This window comes from Odontomachus brunneus, unplaced genomic scaffold, assembly GCF_010583005.1.
Source record: "Odontomachus brunneus isolate Ranch 3 - 2012 unplaced genomic scaffold, Obru_v1 Obru_scaffold_008, whole genome shotgun sequence".
Lineage (NCBI taxonomy): Eukaryota > Metazoa > Arthropoda > Insecta > Hymenoptera > Formicidae > Odontomachus > Odontomachus brunneus.
In genome coordinates, this window is record NW_022639458.1 from 2,232,815 (window position 1) to 2,247,533 (window position 14,719).

Consider the following 14,719-nt stretch of genomic DNA (forward strand, 5'->3'; position numbering starts at 1 on the left):
TTCCCAAACGGCTTATCCATATTCCATTTTCAGGCTAATGCAATTTGTGTATGTGCGGAAATAGAATGAAATTAATTAAAATTAAATGCGGAGAGGAAAGAGAATCCAACCTGGAGGTCGGCAGAAAGCGATAGCGCAAGGTCTCTCCGCGGTGTAATATTTTTTCCCAAGTTTGCCACAGCCAGCCGTCGGATATTCATGCGTAACCGTACACGTACACACATCCTTGGAGACGTTGTCCCTGGCGCGAATAAATTCTCCTCCCTGACCACCATCGTCAAAGCTGCTCCTTACTCTGTCGCTCTTTGACCCGTGGCCTTCGAGATAAAAGTCGATCGTAAGTGCGAAGCCGCGCAAACACTCCGCTCATCGTCCGTAGATTTATCATTTCGCTCGGCAGACCGGCGTGAATCGTGCCGGGTTTACCGAGCAGACAGCGAGTGAGAATGAAAGGGTGAGCCGCGTGAACGGAAGGGGATGCACAGTCGGTCAGGGATGGAAAGAGAGGGAGTGAGGAAGAGAGGAAGGAAAGGAGGGGGGGGGGAGAGAGCACACACCCGGAGAAGAAAAAGTCGAGCGTGACGGCCACGCGGCAGGTTATAAGACCTGTATGGATATATGCGAAGTGGAACAGGACACGACGCGGCACCTACCGACGCCCGTCACTGGAAAAAGAGAGAGAGAGAGGAAAGCCAAGATTAATGATAAGCCGTCGTCGATTCGAATTTCGTGGTAATGGGATAGCTCGGGTATTTTAAGGATAGCCCAGGAGACACGCTCCTGGATATCCGTCGTGACGCAGGCGCTTCTACCCGCCCCACCCAGTTGCAGGACTCTACACATAAACGCGACGATGCCGCCGCCACCGCCACTACCACCACCCTCGTTTCCGCCGCCGCCGCCGCCGCCGCCTCCGCCGCCGCCGCCGTCGTCGCCGTCGCCAACGTCACCGCTGCCACCACCATCGCCACCACCGCCGCCGCCGCCGCCACCGTCACCACCACCGCCGCCGCCACCACCGTCGCAGCTACCGTTGCCTAACAGCGACTGCGAGTGTACGAGGGTGCACGTGGCCATGAGCGTCGTTGTCAGGGGAGTTGAACCTCCGTCGAGAGGGTGAAAGTGCGAGAGCTTTGCGCTTCGTTTTATTATCGCCGCTCTTTTTTCACTGAGGATTGGCGAGGGTCCGCGACTTATGTGTCTTGTTTGAATTTTTTGCAATCTGGGGGAAAGCCGCGCGACGTCGTGAAACGCTGTCGAGTGAAACGAACTCCGAAATACCAAATTTCCGAAACTTCTCGGAACTGTTATGAGGTTCACGATTTTTTTTATCTGGCTGAGAGAAGTCAAAGTTAGATAAACTGGTTTAAAACTGTACCCTTCTTTAAGAGAGAAAAACAATAATGAATAAACCGAAAAGTGATGATTTCGTTGAAAGACAATTATAAAAATGAAAAGGAATTTCATATTGCGGTGAAATTATATATGTACATATATGTACAATAATATAACTGCGACTAATGTTGTTCAAAAAATATCTTATACTCCACGCAGTACTCTGCTACAGACTTTCCAAATGGAAATTTAACAGCGGGTACCATCGTCAAGCAATAGCGACGCCCTTGCACGCACTTATCGAACGCGTGTGCGTGTGTTCATCTATACAGTTCTATGTTTGCGAAAAGCACGTTGGTGAAACAGAGGTGGATTCCCGGCAAAATATCACGCAAAAACTGGAAAACCAACGGAGTGGGAGATAGGCATTTATACAAGACACTTTTTAATACTTTGCAGTGCCGTAGAACAAGTCTCCTATAAATCTACTTGTTGTAAGATTTCTAATTTTTTCGAGGCTTTCTAATTAAATAACGATGTAAAATCCGTTAGTTAGAATCAGTCAATATTAGAAAATCGGATCGATTAATTTCTATCTATTTATAAATCAAGTGAAAATGCGATTATCTTCCGTAAATTGCATTGAAACTCAATTAACTATACATTTCAATTAACTTGAATACGTTTCTTTAATTGCTCGCAGTATATAGGATGTTTATCGTAACAGTATTCACGTTTTTTTCACCAATTACAACGAAACGGACAGAAAAAAGTTCCAGATGTAATTAATTAGTTTGTAAACGATAATAAGAGACTATAAAAATTTTAAAAAGATTTCTTTTTAAAAAAAAGATAATCTCGAATTTTTAAAAATAAAACCACCATTTTTTATCAGTAATATTGTAAAAAGGACCAAAATAAATTTAGTAGCAACTTATAATGTTATTTTTATTGATATTTAAGAATGAAAAACACGGCGAATTCAAGTGAGTTTAATTAATTTGTTTTAACAATAGCAATCTAAACAGATAGGAGACGCAATAGTATTTAGAATATACTGTAATGAATAATGTTAGGTATAAAACCTTTTCGAGATTTTTATTGTTGCATCTTATTTCTATTTATGGATTCATTGAATGTATTTAGAATCGTTTTCTGTTCTATCAGTGTAACTGATGAAAAAATTGCAGATACTATTGCGATATGTGTGTGTGTGTGCGAGTGTGTGAGTGTGTGTGAGTGTGTATGTGTATATATCGTTATAACATCTTAATCCATTCTTTCATTTTATGAATATTTTCTTGGAACAACTTGTATCTTCTAGCCTCTATTTAAATGAATTTCTTGAACTATATCTTCTTCTTTCCTTCTTTTTCTTATCGAGTATGTATTTGTCCCTAAGGTAAAAGGAGTTGCGTTCAGTTAACAGAAGATGCTACTGGTAATGTAATTCCGTTCCGGATAATAAGATGTAAAACGTTTGGAAATTGTATGCAAACGAAGTGCCGGAGAACCGCACGTGTATCTGTTTGGCGAAAGTGTCGGTTTATTTCCCAATCTTATTCAAGATGTTTTATTAATCAATCAACACGCGCGGGAATTGGATTTTATTAACGCATTTTCTCTTAAATATGTAATACACGTTTTAAAAAGTAAATTTAAAAAATACATATTTATATACCAATTTAATAATTACAGTAAATTAAGGGGTTACCCCACTCTAGAGTCTGAAAATTAAACGTATTTTGGGGAATTTTTTGTGGGCAAACAAAGAAATAAATCGAAAATCCGTTTGGAAGGCTTTATTTAAAAATTTTTTTAATATTTATTTTTATATAGAAATGGTACACATTTGAAAAGTTTCATTTTGTACCTCAAAATCGAAAATTATTTATAAAATGTGTAATTTTCAATATTTCGAAAATCGTACTTTTCTAGCTATTGCGGCGTGCAGATGACGAAAAATTTTGGTTTTTTGTTCTAGATCAACATTTGCGATACTTATACCACAAACCCCGGAGCCCCGTTCCGAAAAACACGCTCATGTTGACAAGGCCCTAGCGCCGTTATTTTGTAATATATATTAACTTAAAGATTTGAATGTTTACTTTAAAACATATACAATAAAGTCTTTCAAGCAGATTTTCGATTCATTTCTTTGTTTGTCCACAAAAAATTCCCAAAAATACACTTAATTTTCGGACGCTAGAGTCGTGTAACTCCTTAAAAGGAAGACCAAAGAATTAATGTTAGACGTTAAATTTTAATTTCGTTTAATATCAAATATAAAAAAGTTATAGAAAAAGAAGTCCTGTCAGATATTCCTTGAATAAAAATCAACCTTAAATTAATCAAAATATTTTTTTTATGTAAATCTTGAGACCCTACTCACATTAAACATTTACGGCTGTTTTTATCTTCTACTCTATTACATTTCTTATTACTTTTTTATAACGTACTAATGCTCCCTGATAACTTTTTTTTTCATTTAGTATTGCGCAACGGAATAGCGCGGGAAAATGTATAACTGCGCGATTGTGCTCCGATGACTATTTCTGAAAAAGAGATATCGAGATTACTTGGACTTCTTTAATAAAAAGGTCTTTTTGCGGAAAGCCCAGATAAACACATAACGGTAGCATTTTTCTCCAACCTATTTTTCAAAGACGTCCTTCAGTCCTATTCTTCTATTCTTCTAAAGATTCCTCTTTGATAAAAGTAATAGACGAGTGCCGTTCGAATAAAATAAATGTCGTCTTAACTATCTCAGCAATAACAATCAAAACGAGTCTACAGAGAAATGCACTCCACTTTACGCAGCATCACGTGAGATCGTGTACCATTTTAAGTTAATGAAATAAAACTTACCTCACGAGTTGCTTAAGCGGGCAGATTTGACTAGACTGAGCCATGCTAAGCTGTGATAAGTTAAGCTCGCACACAAGTAGGATAAACCAAACTAAATTATGCGTTACTAACGTTTAACGCTGCGCGCTAGATTCAGTATCATTAAAAACTGTTTGCGCAACAATAACGACCTGTGTTTCAACGTTAACGTTAACATTTTACGTTGTTTATAATACATTCAAAGACTTCTACATTCTTTGACGACCTTATGAGATGTAAACAACCGGTCAAAATAAACACGTTAAGTATTTATCGTCTATGCATATAAAGGATGTGAGAGCGCGAGACTAGGTCGATTGATGTTTTAATTATCGAGCCGTTCCGAAATTGATATGCAAATCGAGTGTTTGAGATACTGCTTTCATATAGGACGGTGTCTAATAATGCGCACCCACGGGGCGACGTTCCATCGATTTTAGAGACTCTCAATATCTTTTCCAAGTATTTACCTGTCTTTGTGCGACGACACAAGGCCCTCTTGGATCAGCGGAAAGAGATTGGGAGGTTAAACAGAAATCGATACCGGCTAACGACGACGGGAATCAATGTTTTAATTAACAGACGCAGATCGACGAGATTTTAATTAAGCGAAATAGTGTGCAAATGGCGCGGTTCTCTTCTTCCTTCGCGCGGAAAATTCAAGAAAGAAATCGAAGAATGTAACTATGCGTGTTGAAGTTTACTCAATAGTGGATTAATCCGTTTCTCGAACAGGTTTAGTTTCGCGAACAACTAAATTGATTTCTCACGATTACCGTGCGTGATAATGAAGCAATGAGTTTATTCACGCTCGCGTACAATTTTTGCGTTATTCCATAATTATCTCTCTCTCTCTCTCTCTCCCTTTCTCTCCCTCTCTCTCTCTCTCTCTCTCTCTCTCTCTCTCTCTCTCACTCATTCCTAGTAGAATAAAACGATTCTGAGGAAATGGCCTTAAATTCTTGAAATTGTTAGTTGCGCCGTCATCACAGTTGCAATGCCAAGCCTTCGTCTTTGTAAACACTCACGGATCTCCAAAAGCATTTCAAAATTAATTCGCATGCCTTCGCCTTACGCGCCTTACGTAGTCATGCTGTAATGATGAACGAAATATGTAAGATACTATCGTCTTCAAGGTAATATTACATTCCGCGTATTACTCTACGCGGACTGTAACGCGGTAGCGATACGTTTACGTAATCTCAAAAGGAATGTACCGCCGTATCATTATTACCCATATAGAGCTTTACGACCAGCCCTTGGGCCACTACTACGTGCTGGACTTTCAACATCGACTCGGTACACGAAGCCAGAAATCGACTCAACATTGGATTACAGTCGGACGATAACTCGGGCCCTACATCGTTTCACAACTGTACGTTAACCAAGAATGAATTTCTCGCAGAATGAATGTACAATATTCATTCGTGTTTCGAAATCAAACGCGCATCGTCTGTAAAATGCACGGTAAAGTGCACGGAAAGTTCTGCCCGAAAATTTTTCAACAGAGTACGCGCATAAACTTTGCGCAATATAAATGTTGAACATTCTCTACTTACGTATCTAGATATATTCTAATATATCTACGTAATGATGCGTCGCGTCTATTCGTGGGCAAAAAGGTTGTCCGTAATTTTTTAAACGAGTTTGTGAACTTATCGTCTTCTCCAATAGGAGAATTTTTCCATTGAAAAACGAATTCTACCATTGGACAAGACGAAAAATTCGCGAACACAGTCCAAAAATTACAGAAAACATTTCTTCCCACGAGTATACATTTGCGATCGGATAAGTTATTCGTTATTTTTTGCGTGAATTTTGAAACGCATACAACTTGTTCAATGAGAGAAATCTCCTATTGGGAAACAAATTGTACCATTGTATAAAACGTATATATTCCACATAAAAATAACGGACAACCTATCTGGCCGTGAGTGTATATTATAAAAATGTTATTTCAGTTTCGAACATCAAAATTTCGAATATCAAAAAGAAATAAAACAAATCGTATTATAGAGACTATAATCTTCCGTTTGTCGCAGTATAACAGCAAATCATAGTTTCATTTTTATAAGTGCTGTTTCAGTTTACGTTTTCGCTATATACTTCGACAGTATAAATACATAAAGACTTATTATTGTTTAGTTTACCGTTCTAAAACAGAAAAATCTCCGGCTTTGTTCAAACAGATCGCGCTGCTATAGTATCGCCATAAAAATATTACGCACATTCCTAAACATGCTCTCTTAAAATGAATCAGGAAAAATATTATTATTTGATTTAGTAAAACTAATATTTTATTGATAATCTGTGAGTATTTCGTGATTTTCAGTGAAAACTCTTCCACTTTAACGCTCCGTCTTATGTCTCACTAGTTTTGACCATTGGAAGTAAGATTTCACTGCAAAATTTGTAATACAAATTACACCATATCTAACTTTCTGTGTTTGTGGCGATAGAATTAATGGCCTCCATGAGCCTTGCATGCGATGACACTGTCTGTGTTTGCAAAGTGCATTAATAATGGGAACAGTTTCTACTATTAACTAATCTTTCCAGTGAGATTTTATTGATTGCAGTACTATATTTATAACTGAACTACCACCTATAAGTATAGCATTTCAGGGGAAAATATACTGATTGTACTTTAGAGAGTTGGATACGTTCAGCAAAGATAGCTGCTTTGCAACTATTGTAAAATTCGTGATTAGTATATACTCTTAAATCCAACTAAAATTAGGAGTATATATCAAACAAATTTACAAATTTTACAACGACTATTTACAAAACAGTCTTTCTCTGCTGAACGCAGCTATTATAAACCTCGCAGTGCATGTGGATATTGAATTATGTATATTCATGTTAAGAATTGATTAGTTTAATTTTTATATAATGGAGAAAATAATATACTTATAAATCGTTTCATCACGGTATGTGAAAATTTGTCGTCCGAGTACACAGAAAAGATATTCTAATAAAAATTATAACAAAATAATCCTTTTGTAATTTTAAGTCATATAGAATTACGATTAAAATTATTATATTGTATATTATTATTATATATTATATTAAATATATTATTATATGTTTATTTAAAAAATATTACGTTATCGAAAAATATTATGTATGTTTGATTCTTTATTATAAAATTATTGTAATTACTTGAGTGTTTTTTTATATCATATACGTATATATCATATACGATATTTTATATATCATATAAGTAGATCGTCAAACACACTCACTATTTCTGTGATAATTGATACTATAATTTCAGTCTATAGTCTACTATAAAAAGTTTAGTTTTACAAGAAACATTGTAAAAAGAAATATAATATTAATGTAATTTTCACTGCAATATTCTCTCCGTGTATTTTATTTAAAACGTGGGCAGTTGCACACGTATTCTCTCTCGCCGTGATATAAAAACGTTTATTAAGTGCTACTTTTACTATGATACGACAATAATCTCTCATACCTAATGCGCGAAAAGAAACATCGTTTCAGTACTTGTTATCACATGGCAGTCCAAAGCGCCTTAGGACATATTTGTCATTCGTATGTACTTTAATTAAGAATCCTAACGAGTTTCTCCGATAAATACGCCGCGATTTACATATTTTGATGCATCGTTCCCTGTGACATGGTATAAACATCAAAGTTGTTTCTTTTTCGATAAAGCTCGTTATACTACAGCGGCATTTGTCAACGTCGCAGAGATCTCCGCTCAACGCGAGAAAAAACGAAAGGGGGGGAATTACGTCATGCGGCGAATTCTCATCGCGCTTTGATATTGTATTTACTCGCGTAACAAATCCGATCGATCTCCATTTTCACCCTGAAAACGATGTCACGTTTTCAGTCGTCAATTTACCTCGCAATTATGACGGTTGCCGAGCAGTCATTTCTTATCGTACAGACGCGAAACGAGCGCTCGCTAAGGCCCGGAGTATTATTTTCAGTTTGCCGCGAGTACGTAAGCGCATTTGTATTTATTAGGCAGCCGCGCGACTTATCACACGGATCCACCCCAAAATAGAGCCTGGCACTTTACAAAATGTGCACGCCGCTACAACACGGCTGACTGGGGGAATGTGCCTCGAAGTAACTGCGAGAAATATAAATCGCCCTTTACTGTATCACGATGATTGTTATATATACATTTTTTCTCTCTTTAAACGCGCTCAAATCGTGACGAATAATTGAGACGCACATTTTGATCTTCGTTTCCTTCTTTCAATCTCCCGTCTTGCCGCATCTTTCTGGTTTTAATCGTGGAACTTGGGTAAAGAAATATGAGTGTTAGTCGACGACGGTTTCATTTAATTAAGCGGAAGTACAATTTATATTTAACGTAGCGAGATTAACCTAAGATATACATTCCGCCGTTAATTGGGTTGATTCTAGATTCCCTGATTTTGGAATCGTATTACTTGCGTTAATTAAATTCCACTGTCGCTTTAAGTGTACGAATGTGTATGCGCGTGTAACTGACACGATTGATACATTTTAGTATGAAATCCGAAATGTAATTATTGTCCGAGTAAATCAGTTTTCTTTGATAAATAATAACGTTTACTTAATAATAAAGACACGAAGAGACGGAGCAGCGAGCCACCGAGGTTGTTATTTTAAATCCTGGAATTGCCCGGCTCGTTATTAAGTAGCTTATAAATGACGGAACCTTCCGGACCCCGGGATTCTGAGTGACACAGTTCTGAAAATATCCGCCACATAAACGGTTAGGGCTGCCGCAACATTTATCCCTCCGTCCGTAACAAACTGCGGAATTCAGGGGTCTCGCGAAATACAGTTTGAAAAGCAGTACCCCGCGGAGTTAGAAGCACTTTACCCTCCTTTACGTAACGCGACGGCCATTGGCGACGCGACACGCGAGAATTGAGTCAAATGCTCGCAACGCTCCCCGAGGTTTTCATTTACCACCATTTATTGCGCTAAGCGGTGTAATTAGTGCCGGGTCCTCTTCCTTCCTCTCTCCCCTTGAGGCTGCTTTAATTGTGGAATGGAACGCTCGATATCGACGGACGAAACAAGAGGGATGTTCTGACACAACGAATTATATTTTTTATCGTGCCAAGAAAACTACACGGTTATTTCCACGGTAACGAGGATTTGCGCCGTGAATTTTTTCCCCAAAGCCAACTGACTAGATAGGATGATGGTGTATAGAAGAAGATCAGATTGATTAAAACTTTTTAGGATTGCTTGTGGGTGGGAGATACTGCAATATATAGCTTACTACCTCACGAATTGTATCTACATTGTGAGAGGAAAAATGTTTAACTTTAATAAAAATAATTGCTATTTCCGGCGCCAGCTATATATCTTCTTGCTATTCTAATAAAAAAGTAATAGTAATACACATGTTAGACTATATCACACTGACACTATAGTAACCTTTACTTTACTACAAAAATGATTAATTCCATTACTAGTAATTCTTTTTATAACTTCTCTTTTATAATTTTTCTTATAATTATTGTTACTGATAATTCTTTTACTACGTGATTACAATGAGAAATACCAAACACTTTTTTTCTTATAGTGTATTATACCTTTACTACACAGTATGTGAATCTTTTTAGGCATTACGCCACAAAATATCGATAGTTGTACATTTTTATAATAAAATTGCCATTTAACTTTTTATTTGAATCTAGCGTCTGCTAGATTCAAATAAAAATATGTTAATTTTTTAACACGTTCCTTTATATCTTTTGATAGTGATCTAGTGTTGGTCAGAATGTCACAAATTTGTACGTAATCCATTATAAAAAAAGAACGCAATAATTGATTTAATTTAGAAATAATCACAATTTATTATTTTGGGATTGAAAATCTTATTTTCAATTCTTGCAAGAACCTTACCAGAAGGCTAATGAGATACGCTATGGTAGGATAGGGACATCCTGATACCGTGATTCCCTGATGGCTCGTAACCTGCCTTGAAACAGTAGCTCCTAAGCTAATGACCATAGTTTGATCTAGTCGATAAGACCTCCAAGTCGCTCTCTTTTGCGCTACTTATATTTAAATTCTAATAACGCTTTTCAACTTTCTTTTTATCACTATACGTATATATGGATATGTTGGAAAAATTATCCTAAATTGTGTACAGTATTTAATTTTCTTGCAGCTTGATTTCTAATTTGGTATCAAGATAAAAGTACCAGTAGACACGTGCTTAACTTTATTGTTCTAGTATTTAAGTACGAATTGAATATATACATATATTTTACGTTGAAAGTTTAAGTATTCGTATTTAAAAAAGTCAAAACGTTAAGAATGTTTAGAATTACGTACATGTCCAGTTATTGGTACTTTTGTTTTATTTCGTTTGGTATTGAAAGAAAAAAAACATTAGGACAATATTACTTCGATATTTTCACGAGTTAAATTTCAAGTGGAAAGATAAAAAACAAAAGATCTTAATAAATATAACATATTACGTTGGCAACGTCGAGAGGCACAAGGAGCATGAAATTGAAGAGTTGCCGATTACATCTCGGTCTGCATTGTTTAATGAGAATAACGACGAGAAGCGTCCTTTGAAAAAAAGAAAGCAAAATCAAACAAAGCTTCACCTGCTCGGGTCCCATTGCTTCGCATGATATTTAACAGGGTTCGAATTGTTTTCTATCGTGTGCAGCACGTGTCCATCTGAATCAATGCGATCTCTGTTTGCGGTACAAACACGGTGTGCAGCATTTCTGCAATTCCGGCGCAACAGATAATACCGTAGATATGGTGCGCGGGAACACGAGTGTATTTGTTTGTAACACATCGATCACCTCTTTTTTTTTTAATTGAAATAAAAATAATTTCTGTACATGGACCTTTCGCACGAGATAATATTTGAAGTTATGATGGCCGGACCGCGCTTCTATTTTTGTGTTTCCGCGGGTTATCTACGCGCGATGGTTTCACGGTTAATCGCATCAATCAATTCTGATTATCGGCGAAAAATGCGCGAGAATATCATCGGGCGAAATTCAATAAGCTGCTTTTTACGCGCTTTACCGCTATTAATAGGTAAACAAAATTTCTGTTACTGCTCCCGGCTACTGCGATCTATTCTGTCTCTATTTGCAAGCGAAATATACGGATATCATTGGTGTACGATATTCCTGTTCGAGATAATGTTGCGGATATCTTGTCACAGAATACAAGCGGAAACGTTTGCGGAACATTTTCCCGATAATGCAACACATGCCGATGTATTAATCGGATACTATGCTTTGTTTGAAAATGTAAGGATCGCTCGCGCGATCCTCGCTATCTAGCGCCTCTGACAAATTTGATCGCACACGCGGCAGACTAGAAAGTTTCTTTCGCATACGGAAGAAATTTCGCATACGATTCTACATTTTTTATGCTTTTCCTACCTCCAAGATTGTATACTTTCATAATAAGATATAAAATTCTCTTACAGCAGAATCAGCTTGCGGTTAAATGAAGGAAAGGTTGAAGTTTTATGTTATTTCTTTATGTCCTCGATGCAAAAAATTCTCTTAACACTAAAAGACAGTTATGTGAAATTTATATTGTTAAAAAAATATGTTTTTTCACCGTGTCCTAGCGAGCGGAAAATATCGAAACGCAGTTAGAGTGAATATTGGTGGAGCCATTGAATCTCCTATTCTCTTACGTTTTTCACTACGTCTATTGTACGTACATAGAATTTAACCCGGATCGTATAACGTAAATTGAAATCCATTTTCCAGTGTCTCTGCAGAGTGAATCTGAATTCACTTATATTATATATAGGTGTGATCAATAGGAATCCCATCATGACCCTTGATATAATTTTCTCTCGAGAAAGAGAAAGTCGTCGTATGAAACGTCAACCTTCAATTTCAAATGACTAAAAATGGAATAAGCGGTCGTATATTTTTTGCTGGCGATTTTAGAGCATGCCTCATTCGTCAAAAAGATTTCAGCGTGATATTTATTTCTCATGACAATTTGTGGATATACTCGACGGAATATTCCGCGCGATATTTCAAAGACAGACTCGCGTATTCAAATTATGACGGCAATTTCAAATGAGTCGTCTCATCAATTATTGCGCATACTTTGCGAATATTTTAGGAACGTCACGGCAAACGTGTTTGCGCAAGAACCGACGCGAAAACCGCACTCTCGTAATACGAAATATTCCGCGCAAGCTGCTGCAACTCGCGCTAGTACGTCACAACTAATTAACGCCGCGAATGCAACAAGTACCTCTTTCCGTTTCCACCCTTACTTTGGCTCTCATAAATTCGCGGCCGTAATCGGTTCGTCGAGGGATGCGAAAGCACGAAATTGCTCTCTAAAATGAGCGGCAAATTGTGACGCCAAAATTGAGTTTAAGCCCCGGGTTAATGTATCATTATCGGCGCCATCGAGACCGGTCCTTCGAGAACAAAAAGCGGCACTCTCTACCGCGACAAAAGAGGTACTTGCCAATACATAGTGCGCAAAGTATACATTAAAACTTGAATACTATCCATGGACTGTACGCGACGAAGCGATAATAGAATTTTATATATTCCAGTTAAACACACGCTGTTTCAACGCGAGCTCCGACGATGGTTGCAGTACAGCTAGAACACAGGAAATATTTTATTTTGAAAATAACTTCAAAAACAAATTTTTACCTTTTTTTGAGAAAAAAGCTCGATATAATGCTTCCTATCTGCTGTATACGCTGCACATGTTCGGGAAATGTTCAATAATACGCGCTCATTAATTACAGCTATTAATTATCCTTCAACTTTTCCATCACGGGAAAGTGTAGAAGACACCGTGCCGCGCGCCACTCTCTGACTAAACACTATACGATGACAAAACCGGGACCGCTTGTAACTTGAAAAGGCTGTTTTTTCCCCGCTCATACGTTTCTATAAACTTTTTACTCGCCACTTAAATGAGTATAACACGGGCCGCAAAACAATGCCGGCGGTTCGAGCTACACCCTGCAAAACGGCGCGCATCCGATACTCTCGACGCAGCCGTACTCAGCCCTTAATTTATGGCGGCTTAATGCCAAACAAATAAACTCGCCCGCCTCGCAAATTTACTTCCGGCTTGCGCGGCAGTCATGGTCACCGCCGGGATAAACATTCCCTTTTATTAGTTCTCCTGCCGACCATCGAAGGCCCGAAAGAGGGGATAGAGCAGTTTTCCCCCGCTTCCTCTGGTAGAGCAGAAAGAGAAAGAGAGAAAGAGAGAAATAGAGTGAGAGGTACGGATAAAGCGTACTTTGGTTTTCCCTTTTTGCCGGACGCTTTTTGTTGCGCGCGCCACGCTCGAAGGATTTATTGGTGCCGGGTTACCTGTCGGCCCTCTCTTTTCCTACCGTGATAACCGCGCCGTAACTCCGGTAAGTTTCGGATTATTTCCCTTTTTTTGCGTACGAGCGGTCGTTTTAAGCCTCGACTGATAAGAATTTGAAATATTCCGCGCGCCGAGTCCCGATCATGTGCGATACGTAAAAGATCGCAATTATTCTACGGGGGTCAGCGTTGTCACAATAAATCGCCGAGCTAGAGTAGGGTGCATGTCATTAACCCGATTCTTCGTCCTTTTTCTCTGGAAGTTCTTCTTCTTCTTCTCTTGTTGCAATCAACCGGAATATTAAGAAGCATTGACTGGGAGGACGTAACGCGAGACGTTGTCTGAAGGCGACTCGCCCCTTTCCCTCTTTATCGTTCTCTTTTTGGACAACGGACTCAGACTGGGCAAGCTTCCAGGAGCCTGTTGGGTTGAGTTTTGGGAGTTTTACTTACCGATGGAGACGCGCGTGGAGTGATGGTATCGAAGCTGCGGTGGATGTTGAAGTCGGAAATCAATGAGATTTTTTGCGCTAGGTCGGTAGCACAAATCGGAAGCTCGCCAGCGTGACAAAATATCAATTCTTGATATTAATTATTGTCTCTCAAAAGATCGCGCGAAACAAATGACCGATTAAAGCTACAGAGCGAAAAGCCGTTTGTAACGTATATTCTCAAAGTTCTCGAATGCAACGATCGTATCTGCGTCATCCAAACAAATAGGACAGATCGCGCAATGCAAAGGACTCTGCAGCGGTTCTGAAAATACGCAGTGCATTTCCGTCCCCGAGCGCGTCAGGTACAGATTGTGCCATGTAACCATCAAGTGCAATCGAAAATAACTCGCTCGAAATACGACCTATGCGACGATAACCATCCGACGACCTATAAAGTCTGCGCCCGGTCTACAAAGAAATTCAACGATGCAAATTTCCAATTCACTGATCAAATCAAGAAAAACGTATTACTCCGGCGCTCGATCAAATGTCGCGTATCTGCGATTTCCCGCAACTAAGGCGCCCCTCAAGCCATTCAAGCGGCGATTTTAGCAGAAGCTGTACGGAAATAGCGAGTTACAAATTCAGTATTTTCTCAAGGAATTGTCAAAAGTTGTCCAGATATCTTAACGACAATTCAACGATTATTTACTCACGATATAT